This window comes from Ochotona princeps, chromosome 13 (genome assembly GCF_030435755.1).
Source record: "Ochotona princeps isolate mOchPri1 chromosome 13, mOchPri1.hap1, whole genome shotgun sequence".
Taxonomy (NCBI): Eukaryota; Metazoa; Chordata; class Mammalia; order Lagomorpha; family Ochotonidae; genus Ochotona; species Ochotona princeps.
In genome coordinates, this window is record NC_080844.1 from 15,300,197 (window position 1) to 15,312,734 (window position 12,538).

The window sequence follows — 12,538 nt, forward strand, 5'->3', positions numbered from 1 at the left end:
TGAATTGACTGATAGGACACATGAAGATCAAGTGCCCAGGACAGGGGAAAAGGAATAGAGATATCTTGGTTAATAACAAGGATAGAGAACTCTGTCTCACTGACTTTGCAGGACTCCTGACTGAGACTGGGTAATGCAGGCCAGACCAGAGCAGACCCTGAAGGTTAACCGAGAAGAGGACTCAGGGAAGTCTGACTAAGGAGGTGGTCTTTGCCATTACTATTGTAAGATGTCCAAACAGGGGGAAACTGGATGTGGGTGAACTGGAACTTTCTACATTATCTTCCTAATTATTCAGTGAAGCCCAAGCTGTTTTTAGGTCTACTAAAGATCATAAACAGAGAAAGTCAAATGGGTTTCTATTGCAAGTTTGCTCAGAGCCATCTCTATGCTGAGGCAGTATTCTGCAGACCTCCCAAGGGAAACAGGCTCCGGAAATGCACAGCTCTCTGCACTTTCTAGCTCCATTTAGGATTCTGTCAAAGTTGAGTCTGAAACATCTGTGTTCCCAAAGAGGAATGACCCATGCAGTGATAACGGGAGGCATAAAAGGTTTTTTTTTCCTTCATATTTATGTAGGGAAAAAAAAAAAAAAACCTCTCTTCTCGACCATTTCTCTTGTTCTGTTACTTTCTGCTTTCCATATAAAAAATGAAAAACCAAGTAACCAAAAATAAATAAAATGAGGCTAAAACAAGCATTTAAAAAAAAGCTTTGCAAATCTGACTGGCATACTAAAGGAGGTGCTGCTTTGTGCGGATTTAAAATAGTGAAGAACAGTACATAGGTCTGCAAAAGTGAGCCAGTGGATCTCTGTAGGAGAGAATTCAGAAAATGAAGTTGTGCTGTGAAGAGGCCAGGGAATGCAGCTGCTGTCTGCATTGGAAGAGTATTGAGTCAAGGCAGGTGCTGTGGTTCCCACTCCATATCAGAGTGCCCAGGACTGAGTCCAGCCTCCACTTCAGATCCAGCTTCCTGTTCTTACGTCTTGTCTGGATTGAGTTGTGAGCTCTTGGTTTCAACCTGATTTAATCCTGATATTTGTAGGTATTTAAGAGAGTGGACTGTTACATGGATGGAATCTCTCACCCTCTTTTTCTCTCTGCCCATTTCCTAGTCTCTATCAGTCTGCCTTTCAAATAGGTATGAAGAAAAGTTGTCTTTCAACTCCCACTGTTCACCCTGCCTTTTCTCCAGGGACATTGCTGATGTGTTGCCAACATCCCCTACCTTCAGAAAGAACACTGTAGCAGGTTCACGTGCTTGCTTCCAAGTGGCTCCTTGTTTTATTGAAGTTCTACCATAGCTACTAAAGGAATCAATGACCTGGGAATGGGAGATATGTTTCTCTGATGAGCATGGAATTCCACTGGACTGAACAAAGTGTACACACATTCTCATTTCCGTTTTCACCCTCTGGTGTGGCTTGATCAGTATGACCTAAAGTGTTATTGCGTCAGATTTAAATGGTGTCATAGCCCAGAGAAAAGAGCAGAAAGGGCAAGTTTGTCCACTGATTCTGCTTTTATAGGTTACTTTTTTGTAGATAGTATTTACTGAGGATTTACTGTGTTCCAAGCATGCTATGGAGTGCCTTGCACTTGTCATTTTAGTATTCTGTAACTACAAGCTCAAATGGTTTCTGTGTCCCGTCATTGGTCTAGGAGTAAACTGATCCAAGTCACCCAACAAGGAAGGATCCAGACAGGGTTCTAATTCAGGCAGTTCAAATCTAGAGCTACTCTCAGTTCTCTACACAATCTGGGCCTTGACTTCCTCCTTTTCAAAAGAAGTCAGGGCTAAACAATTGCAATCTATTCCTAGTTATGAATTCTCCACTGTATGAACAGGAGAATATAACCCAAAGGGATATAAGAGTGTAGTTAGATGGAATAAAAATCTATTTTTTTAATCATTCTACTTGATGTTATGGAAGAATTTCACTGATGCTGCTGCTGCTGCTGGAGGAATGGGGCATCTAATGAACTAAAATACAATCAGGCTTTCAAATGGGCCTTATATTGTGTCTTGCTAGAAATACTGAGAATTACGGCTTCTCCGAAAATCCAAAGAAAAATAGCCTTATTTTCAACAAATATCTGTGCTTCAGTTGATAGAATCACATCTAACCAAGTAGAACTAAAAGAGGTAACATTTTAGTGTAGATAAAATCATAATGAAGCAGCTTCTTATCGTGAAACAGAAAATGATTTAGCAGGTAGAAAAGCACCAACTCTTGTAAGATAAACAACTTGAAGATTTGATTGCTATTAGTTGAAGCTTGTGTTTTAGATAGAATGTGTGTCCATTTTTCAGTGGATTTATATACAGAGATGCTGGATGGTAGGATGTTTTATTTATTTTGCCAGGAGTGATGAGCAATCATTTAAAGACTGCTGGTGGAAAAACAGTATAGCATAATGATTTTTAAAGACATTTTAATATATTTGAAAGGCAGAACAAAACACACAGAGGCAGAGAGAGAGTGAGAGAGACAGGCGGACAAATAGAGAGGAAGACAGGTGCTATCCATTGGTTCATTCTCTAAATGGTTGCAATGGCTGTGGCTGGGCCAGGACAAAGGCAGTAGACTGTAATTCCACCTTGGTCTGCCACAAAGGTGCCATCAGATGCTTGGGCCACCTTCTGTCTTCTCAAACACATTATGCATCAGCTGGCATGTGAGCTGGCACTGTGGCAGGGAATGCTGCTGTCATCAATGATGGCTTAACCCACTGCGCCACATGCTGGTCCCTGACAGTCATTTTGAATCTTTGCTTTGCTTTGCTTTTTTTAATCCTCAAACTATTTCATCAGCAACATTTGTTGCAGTTGTTCCTTTTCTCTGTCCTAAACACGTTTCCCTCCTGGTTTCTAGGACACACAGTTCTGGGACCTTGCCCTTGCTCCTTCCCAGTCTGCTCTACTGATTCTCCTTTGTCACCTTCACCTAGTCCAAATACAGTGTAAGAGCTGCCTGTAGGTCTCTTTTGTAAGGGCTTTAATCCCAGTCTTGAAGTTCTACCCTCATGACCTAATCACCTTCCAAAGGCTCTACCTCTTAATGCCATCACTTTGGAGATAGGAGTTTGTGCATTCAAGGTGTTTGCAGCATGGGCAACATAGCGGCCTCCAACATTTCTCCTGTAGTGTGTATCAGCTTCCTCTCTGCTCTTCCTAGCTCTTCAGTGCTGCATGTCCCTAATATAAGGACCAGAGTCAAACAGGATGCTTCTTGGCCCAGAAACACCCAGTGGCCTCTGGTTATTTAGCACAATATGCAAAGTTGTGCCTGAAATTTACCACGAATTCTGTGCTATTGGGACCCTGTTTTAACTCTATACTAGTCTTGGTCTCTACTGCCTGTTCAAAGGGCTTTGAGCTGAATGGGTTTCTTTCCTATCTCGTTGCACCAGCTGTCTTCTCACTTCAAGGCCTCTACGTTTATGTCTATAGTATTTCCCAAGATACCTGCAAGTCCTGTTTCTGTATCTCTCCTTGTGTCCCCTTAATGGTAACTCATAATAGAAACACTGCTGTTCCCAAACCTTGTTCTCTACTTCATTTTCTTCTTAGCTCTTATTTCTACCTGTTCTGTTCCATTATCTCTTTCACATCTACCGTTGTCTGATCTAGTTCACATTTACTTGTATGTTTGTTATTTGTCCATACTAAAACTTACACTACATGTTAAACTCCAATTTAACAACGTGTCATCTCATCAGTTGCAAAACTACACCCCAATCCAATGTTTCTCATTTATGGAAGACCACAGGACTACATAAGGTTGTTAAGAGGGTTGGATGATGTACAATACACATACGGTTATCCTAAGTGCCGTATGTGTATTGCTGGAACATTGGGGTAATTCAACACTCAACCTTGCCTGCAGGTCCCTTGCACAACAGCACTTCAGCCCGGAGAAAGCCACAACCGGGCCTTGATTATGTGACATGCTTTGCACAGTAATGACTAATTCTGAGGGAAAAGCCCCTGAAATTCCATTGTCCTTTTGGGGCCGGATCAACAGGTTCCTCACTATATGGACTCATGGGTCTGTAGACAGATGAAGAATGAATTACCACCACATCTGTATTAGCTTTGGGGCTAGAGCTGAAGTCTAAGCTGTAAAAACATGTGCTGCCAAACAGCCTACAACAGGCAGCTGGTTTAGGGAGCTCATTTTCGTTGTAGGAGAAAAATTACAATTTGAAGTCTGGCCTTCAGTGCCAGAGACTTGTCATAGCCAACCTCTTTGATTGCTACCACTCTGCATAAATTGTTTGATTAAATGAGTGCATTCAGGTGCAATTGGCCAGAGCCTGAGAAATTTGTATGGAAGTAGAATGGTGATGTATTTCTCTTTTTCATTATTTCAATGATATAATTACCTTTGTTGTGGTGAACTTCTTTTTCTGGTCTCCATTTTCCTACTTTCATTTTGGTTGATTTAACCATTTGTTCAAGTTGCATTCCTAGCAGTGTGGAGCGCTTTCTTCTGTGCCCAACCTCTGAAACACATGTACCATCTTGACAAGTGAGAACTTAGTACTTGTTCAACTCTCAGTTTGAGGCACTCAGTGGTAGAATCAGCTGGCCTAAAGGACTTCCTGGCGTTCTCTTTGGAGACAAATTGTTTGCGTATTTGTAGAGCGATATTAGAATTGAAGGGAGTTTGGGATACTGAAAAACTCGGGGTGCTGAGCTGGTCTACCTGGTGTAGCAGACATGTCAGTACGTGTGTCTTCAGATTTTCAATCTCTTTTTGCCTTTTTTCATTATTTGAATTTGATGTAGTTCTGTGCATCATTCAGAGCTCAATACTGCATTTCTTGATTCTCATATGACGAACTCCATTCCTTTCACTGTGTTTCATACACATTATGTCTGCCTCTCATTTCATCCTTGTAAGAGTGTAACTTTTCTGCCCTAGACACCCCTTGAGGGATAGCCTCATTTCTATTTCATCTTTATGCACAGTTCCAGCTATGGGAATTTTAATTTATTTCTGTATTTATTTTGTTACTCGACACCCTGGTCTCATGAAGTATAAATAAGATAGGTTTTCTTTAAGCGAGACAAGCTGGTTTCTCACCATTTTAGAAGAAACGGCCATCATGTCTCCAGTTACCTTTCCACTTGTCTTTGCTAATGAAATGTTGCACTTGACTCAGTCGTCTTTGTCGCGTTCCAAGGATAGATGAAGAATCTTGGCTTAGAAACCTGAGGATTTGCTTTTTATTTTTAAAAACCTCTCTTTCAGTTTTCTTATTGAGGAAACCTTCATCTCCTGGGCTAGGGAGTGAAAGCCACAACTTCAGGTCAAATCCTTAAAGTCAACCATATGACAAGGAACCAGCTTTGATGCTCTGTACTTAATTTATGCACCAAAGTTTCTACTGGGGCATGCAGTAGTGCTGGAGTGAAGATGTCCATTGTGCCCAAACACTGTATTTCAATTTTTGGATTAGAATTTTGGCTTCACCTGGGGTATTTTTTTCTACAGAATGGAAAGTGTTCAAATTGTACATTATTTTTCTTGAATGTTCCTGAATTTTTTTGATTCCCAATCAGTATTGTTCATGATGCATGTACAAAATAACTCACTGTTGGCCAATAATTTCCAAACAATGTAATATAAACTACCACAAAAATTACTGAGGAAGGGGAGTGTTCCACTAGTTTAGTAGTTGTTATAATTTAACAGGTATTACACATCTTGGGCAATACAGAAAAACTCAAATGTTCTGCTTAAAGTCAAGCTACCTTCCCTGGTTTGGTCTTTGACATTATTCATATACAGTATGCTTTGTTGTCATTAAATTTTACAGCATGGAACTTAGGGATGTTCAGTCCCACTATGCCTTCATTGCAGGAGCACACATTTCCACTTCCTTGAGATCCCTTTAATGCTTCAGCCTTCATTTTGCAGAGAAAAGCTTTGCACCTACACACATCTTTACCTCTCCCTGTCAAGTCCAAATCTATTTGCTTACTTTGTCCTAATTTTGCTCTTAGAGTTACTTAAGACTGATAAAACCCCATGCCCATAAAACTTCAGATTTTTTTAAATGTAAATATCTTCTATCTGCTGGATCACTGCCCTGGTGGCTGCAATCACCAGGATTCACCAGCCTGAAGCCAGGAGCTTTTTGCAGGTCTCCCACAAGGGTTAAGGGACCCAAGCACTTGGGCCATCCTCTGCTGCTTTCCCAGGTGCATGAGCAGGGAGCTGGATCAGAAGTAGAGCAGCCAGGACTCATACTGGTACCCGTATGGGATGCTGGCACCACATGTCACTTTACGTTATGGCCCCCTGCTCCATCAAATGTTACCTGAATATTTTATAGGCATTTGATCCCTTCTGTGTATATATTGTTTGCATCTTATTTTTGAGCTCTTTTATTTCCTGGTCACTCTTGCCAATATCCCTCTAAATGGCACTCAGCATTCCAGCAATTATTTAATATGTGCAAAGCTCCATGAAATTTCCAATTTCCTTGATTTGCAGTAAGATCTGGAAAATCCCTTTGGCTAAGATTGCATTAAATTTCTTCTCAGCTGTATCAAGTTTTAACTTGTAGTCGACTTTGTGTTGATTAAAAACACGGCGTCTTTTTGTCTAAACCTGTTTTTGGTTATATATTTTCTTACGCCATTACATTTACACAGTTAACTTTTAAAATAAAGTTTTTTTTAATTTTTTTTTAAGCTCAGACTGTTCAATCCAGCCAGTAAAGGCCATTTTGAAACCAACTGTCATTCAATTGTCACTTCTAGCTTTTTTATTTTGAAATAGTTAACCAGAAAGATGCACTTACACACATAAGCACTTCCTTTCTAACTTCAATGCAATTTCTTAATTCTTCAGTAAAAGTTTGAAGAGTTGAGAGTTTAGGGTAGTAGTTATGGTACATCGTGGGTTGCTTGCACCACATATTGAAATGCCTGGTTTCTGTCACAGCTCCTCTGCTTCCAAGGCAGTCTCATGCTCACGCACATCCTATGAGGCAGCAGATCATGACTTAATCACCTGACTCCTATGGGAGAGACCTGGATGGAGTCCTGGAATCCTGCTTTGGCCTGGCCTTGGTGGGTGTTGGAAGAGTAAGCAGGCAGATGTGAGATTTCTTTCTCCCTGTCTTGGTGTCTCTCTGCTTTCCACTCGATAGAAAACAAGTAAAAAACTTTAACAATGGAAAATGCAGATACATGAGAATGTTATTTATAAATGTGAGACGGTAAATATCAACTCTGCTTACACAGGAAGCTCTGTAGTGCTGTTCTGTCTTACCTCTTTGTACTTTAGGGAAGAAATCTGTGCCTAGGATGATGTGTTCACTCAATAATGATTAATAATTATTCTTTCCAAACATAAGTCATCCATGTATATGGTATTTATTGGGACAGGGCAATATATCACTGGGTGATGTAAATAGGGTAGGTATTTTCATTTGTCCACACCAGGCCTCCTCTTCAGTATTCTTTAGCCTAATTCGTGCATTCCATGCTGGCTACCCATAAGCCTGTATGAACTACATCACGGGAAGTTTGCCTGTTCACTTCTGGTTAGGTTCATTAGCAAAAGTTTGCTGGTCTTTAGGAATAGGAGTGGGGCCAGGGTATTAATTCTGCACTCTGCCAAGTCCACATGACCTAGTTTTATCCTCCTCTCCATTGCTCCAAGTTGCATGACTGCTCCCTCCTCATCTCCTTCAAATGTTTCATTATAACATTCTTTGGGGTACCACTGGGTTTTCCTTAACTTTGCCAGTACTTATGTAACTAGTCCTATCATTAAATTCTCCATTTTCTCCTTGATTAAGACATATGTTTCCTGCTTGAACACCGACTGATACAGTAATTCATGAGAATTAATTTTTCCATGCTGAACATAATTTACATGACCTACAGCTACTGTGTATATCAGTTCTGTGTAATTAATATTGCTGTACCAACATATGTCCTGGGGTGATTCAGTCCTCCCACCTTTTCTGTATTCAAACTGTTGGAAACTTGTCATCTACCAGCAAGATCGAACCCTATTTGACCTTTATTTGGTGCATACCTGATTTGTTAATACTAATGCAAATATGAACACAGGCACCACTTAGCAGTGGTGAGGTAGCAGGTGCTTACCCTACTAATCTTCATTATGTGTATTTACCAAAAGGAAAGAAACAGATATGCATAGACTCTCAAGTTGTTGAGAAAAAGGCAATTGACCCTAGCGGTCTGGAGATGCCAGTTTGAGAAACACTGTGGCGAGCTCAGCTAATGTAGTTTGAAATCCTGTCTATTACCATACCTCAGCATCATTGCTTCTAACAAAGTGACATCAGGTAACTTGCTTGATGCTTCTAAATTTCAGCCCCTTACCTGTTACATAAGAGAGCGTTGGTATCTTCACCATTGCTTGGGGAGTTAAATAAGATTTGCGTTGGAAATTCTCAGCAGTGTATTGTCTCAAAAGCACTCAACTGGTATTTATTAAAAACCATTAAAAAATCTAGATAAGTAGAGGCCAACTACCCTTTTACATGCCAAAAATAGACATACACTAATAAGATGTTTCCTCAGTAACAAAAGAGGTAGAAGAGAACCAAGGTAGATCTGTGAACTCAGCTACCAGATTTTAAAAGAAATTAACCATTTAGCTGAAACACATAGTCCCATTACTTACCTAACCCATTTGCTCACACCAGAGAAAGAAACTAGGAGTTACAAGGAGATTTGGAGAAAAGTCTAGTATTAAAGAATAAGTGGCTCATAATTTTGAAAATATTCTATCCAACTTGATTTAGTTATGCAAGAATTGCAACATTTGAAAACCATAACCAAATTAGTACACTATGAAATATGATGAGCTGACAATACAGTCCAACCTCTAAGTTCTAGACATTTAAAATTTTGTACATATAGATTTCTCAATAAGGTAGCAAATTGTCTGGTCAAGAACTCATTAAGTACATCCTTACCATGGTCAAATTTTAATTTCTAACTTTCTAATTCATATGTCAAAGTTAATTTAATTCATAAAATAAGTGAATAGGCTTGCTCATATTTCCAGAGTAAGAACTAGAATTTCCTGTTGGGTTGCTGTCGAAAGGGATGGTTCTCTTGGTATGTTAGTGGGGATGTGAATTAAGTTTTGGGAGCATTGTTCACAGGCCACTTCCCGTGCCAACACTGTCAATTTGCTTATGATATGTTGTCCTGCACTGTGTTTATCCACTGTATTAAATTGCTATTGCTGCTGTAGCGAAGTAGCATGATCTGAATTTAAAACAACAGAACTCTGTTGTCTCACAAGTTGGGGGACTGAAGTCCACAATCAAATTATCAGCAGGGTTGGTTTTCTGTAGGAAATGAGAAGTAGCATTTGGCCAAGACCGCTGTCTTGGCTTCTGATAGTTTGCTAATGATCTCTGGCATGTGGGTGTGGCACTGCAATCCTGCTCCTTCTCCCTGCATCTCTTCACTGCATCTTTGTGAGTTAATGCCTGTGTCCAAGCATCTTCTTTGCGTTAGAATGTTCACATCGGATTAATGTTTACCTTTATGATTTCTCAGTGAAATTCCCTCTGTAAAAAGCCTATTTGTAAGTGCTGTCACATCCTGCGGTACTGGTAGTTAGGATTCCGACAAGTTGTGGGGAATGTAATTTAATCATTCTATCACTCATAACCCTAGTTTTGGCTGAAAGAGGACCTTGTTTTGGTTTTGTTGATTCTGCAATCTAACCTTAGATGCCTTCCTTGAATTCTGGGAGAAATGCTTCTGTAAGTTGAAGTCTGATCTGTAAGGATTGGGATAGACTCTGTTCTTCCAAGTAATGTCTGTGTAGGCCTCATACTCAGTACCTGTCCTTCAGAGAAGGTTACCTTGTACAGAGAGTTTCCAAGGAGTTCCATAAAAAGATGGTTTTCCACATGGGTATTTGGCTCACTGGTGGCCTCAGAATGTATGAGCCAAACCCCAAATGACTTGGGGGTCCTTTCCTGGCTGATTTGCAGGAGCTGCTGCCTCGAAGTCCATTGAAATATTTGGCCTTTGCCTGTCCTGTGGCTGCCAGCCAATCACGGCTGTAGGCAGTGATACCAAAGCATTCACTTTCCCCAGGAACACAAGCTAGAGTTTTAGCTTTGCTTGTCCCCTCTGGTCTTGACAGCCAGGACAGTTGAAAGTACTTCGATTTCCTTCCCTCTCCCCCTCACTTGGAGCCAGACTTGCAGTATGATTTGACATCTTCCTAGCTTCTCTCAGGCCCTTTTCAATTTCTCCTCTTCTGTTTGCTCCCTCTTGGCACCTTCTTCTATCCCCAAGGATTGGGCTTAGCAACCACAATTAAAGGAAGCAGGATGTTTCCTTCTATTGACCATGCCTGAAGGCTTCCTTCCCTTGATTTATTTCTGTCTAAATTCAAGAATATAGCACTTCACTGCCGTGGCAGATAATTTAAAAAAAACGATTTATTAATGTATGTTGGAAAGGTAGATTTACAGAGAGTAAGATCCTCCATCTGCTGGTTTACTCCCCAAGTGGACTGGAGCTGAGCTGATCTGAAGCCAGGAACGAGGAGCTTCCCCCAGGTCTCCCAAGCAGGTGCAGGGTTCCAAGGTTTTGGGCTGCCCTTGACTGCTTTACCAGGGCACAAGCAAGGAGATGGATGGAAAGTGGTGAAGCTGGGAATCGGGCAGAGACGGATATTGCAACAAGTGGTCAAACCACAAGGTTGATTTATTTTTGGCAGTATCAATATTTGAACATAAGCATACAGAATATATCACACTTTCTGTTGGCAATTTAGCAACACTCACCTTCCCAATCCTCCCTGTGTGTTAAGGACTGCAAGCCTGGGGGGAATATTACTCTATTCTCTCCAGAATTCCTGCCGTGAGATAACATGCTATATTCAGTTAGCAAGGGCATTTGCAAGAAGGAAAAAAACTGCTATTGTTCCTGAAACAGGGGCATGGGCTGTGGCCCACAAGAGCGATGGATGAGAGCTTTGAGGAGGGATTCATCCTGGGAACCTGTGATCTAAAGGGACAGTTCCTTGATTCTTATTCTTCCTGATTTTTTGGAACATTATTAGTAGCTTCCATGAAGCTTGCTTTATTAGTAATCTTAAGGGTGTCCTGGGAAAAGTTTTCAATTAGCAATAATCGCGCGTCGGATAAACCTCATTGGCTACGATACTGCCACTGCGCAAAGCTTATCCTAAGAGTGTCCTAACTCTTCAGTCTCTGTCTTCTCTTTTTATTTTTGAAATATTTTAAGCCACCTTTGTTTCTTAACCAGGTTTTAACTCCTCTTTGTAGAGTTACCAACAGCTTGCCCAAGGACTTAAAGTTCATTGCATTTGAGCCCAGATCTGTCCTGTTTTTGGATTCAAACTTTTTCTTTCTTATCTAGACTATTTACCTTGAACTTGCGCAGGTCTATCTGGAGAGGTCTAGAGTAAATTACAATATGATTGCAAAGGGACAAATACAGAATTATTTGAAAAATTTAGTTATCCCTTTTTTTCAGAGCCATAGGTTAAAGAGGGAGGATTATAAGAGGGAAGCAAGAAATGAAAACAAGAAACATGTTTTAATTTGAAGTAAACATTTTTGAAGCATTCAATTATAGGCATTGTTAATCTTTGTTATACAATGTGACTACCAGCCAGAAGGATTGATTGCTGTAGAGCCCTTAATTTGACTCTGTAAAAGCAAGTAACAAATAATAAATCATACTGTTGTTATTACCAATAGAAAGTTTCCATAACTGTATAAAAGTTAACAATTAAATTTAGAAACCTGCTTATTTGTGTATTATATTGTTGATATCTTAGAAGCAGCCAATTTTATTTTCTTGGAATTTGCTAGTTATATAACAGTGTTTTGGTTTTCTGTTTATCAGTGTGTTTTAGAAAATTTCAGGAAAGTCGAGAGAAAATTGGGTTAACAGTGTAGCAATTGATTTAAATGTAAAATTAATGCCTAAGGTATTGCTTTCAAAATTCATGACCAGGCAAAAAATGAAGTATGAAAGAAGGAATCTAGAGGAGTACCTGTGTTGCCATGGGGACAGGATTTGCAGATGATCTCATAAAAAAGGTGAATATATGTGGATGTTACTTTTCATACAGCCTCATCTCTCAGTTTGTATGTGCTTGACAAAAGATAGCAGATTGAAAATGATTCTTCTAATATATACAACATGGATCAGATAGCACGTCAAAGAGGTGATTTTATTAATACCCAGTTAGGCCTGTATGTACACACACACACACACACACACATACACACACAGAGGAGAGAGTATAGTGGTGAGCAAGTACATGTTTCACTTTATGAAATTTGTCCAAATAAACTGCAAACCTCAGCTGCCTGAAGAGATGGTGCAGGATTTCAGGTTGGTTGCCTGTTCCCATTCTCAGCCCCTCTGTCCATATTACAAACATGATGAGGAAAAATTGCTGGGATAAACTTAACATGATTAAAATTCGCCAAAATGGTGATTAAAAAGTAAATAATTGCCTGGTTAA

General features: G+C 40.0%; 1 non-coding gene across 1 annotated transcript; it reads right to left on the reverse strand.

The window, feature by feature from the left end:
• Positions 1-11,079: 11,079 nt before the first annotated feature.
• LOC118759516 (U4 spliceosomal RNA) lies at positions 11,080-11,219 on the reverse strand. The gene has a single exon (XR_004996234.1). It is a non-coding gene; the product is annotated as a U4 spliceosomal RNA (small nuclear RNA).
• Between the last annotated feature and the right edge of the window lie 1,319 nt (positions 11,220-12,538).